The 982-nt window shown below is 45.0% G+C and overlaps 1 protein-coding gene across 1 annotated transcript in view; it reads left to right on the forward strand.

The window, feature by feature from the left end:
* LOC106874299 (high affinity choline transporter 1) overlaps nucleotides 1-982 on the forward strand; it is a 43443-nt gene that overhangs the window by 7757 nt on the left and 34704 nt on the right. The window lies entirely within an intron of this gene.

Genomic DNA, 982 nt, shown 5'->3' on the forward strand with positions numbered 1-982 from the left:
CTGTCATGGCCAAATTGGAGCTTGTTAAACTTTCTGAATGGCATGCCTAAACAAAAAAAATTACTTTGAATTTTTTTAGTAATGCAGCCCATATGATGATGAGCTATGTCTCAAGAGACCCACGCTTCCAGCAAAAGGTTACCCATGTCTGCATTACGGGCTCCCCTAATATCAGAAAATTTGATTAAATATCTAGGCGCAGGCATGGCTGTGTAGTAAGAAGCTTTCTTCCCGATCACATGGGTCCAGATGACTGAAACATGTAAAAGATAAAAGATACTCCTGTCTGATTTTATTCACATCATTGTTTTTACTTCTACTTTTTTGATGCCACCATGGATAGATATTGTGAGTTGACTGGTAGTTTGTTAATGAAGGGTTACATGAGCTGTCACCTCTACAACTCTAAATAATTCATTTGGCTGTAACTGTCAAGAAAGAATATATGCAGTGAAGTGAAGAAAGACAAAATGCCATAAATATGCCAAACCGCTAAGTTATAGGGACGTAAACACACCAACAACATCAGTTGTTAAGCGATGGGGGTGGGGGTGGGGGTGGACAAATACAGACATGCAAATACGTATATATATATATACATGTGGCACCCGTGCCAACGTCGTCTCCTTCATTGGACACGGAACTCAGTTTGTGAAGACTTATTGGGGCAAGCGAAAGCGAAATCGGGATGGCACCTGTGCCCAGCGTCGCCTTTCTGGCACTTGTGCCCAGCGTCGCCTTTCTGGCACTTGTGCCCGTGACATGTGTAAGGATTTTCGAGCGAGATCGCTGCCAGTGCCCCTGGACTGGCTCTTATGCGGGTGGCACATAAAATACACCATTTTGAGCGTGGCCGTTGCCAGTACCGCCTGACTGGCCTTCGTGCGGGTGACACGTAAAAGCACCCACTACACTCTCTGAGTGGTTGGCGTTAGGAAGGGCATCCAGCTGTAGAAACTCTGCCAAATTAGATTGGAGCCTG

Source organism: Octopus bimaculoides, chromosome 18 (genome assembly GCF_001194135.2).
Source record: "Octopus bimaculoides isolate UCB-OBI-ISO-001 chromosome 18, ASM119413v2, whole genome shotgun sequence".
In the NCBI taxonomy this organism is placed as follows: Eukaryota; Metazoa; Mollusca; class Cephalopoda; order Octopoda; family Octopodidae; genus Octopus; species Octopus bimaculoides.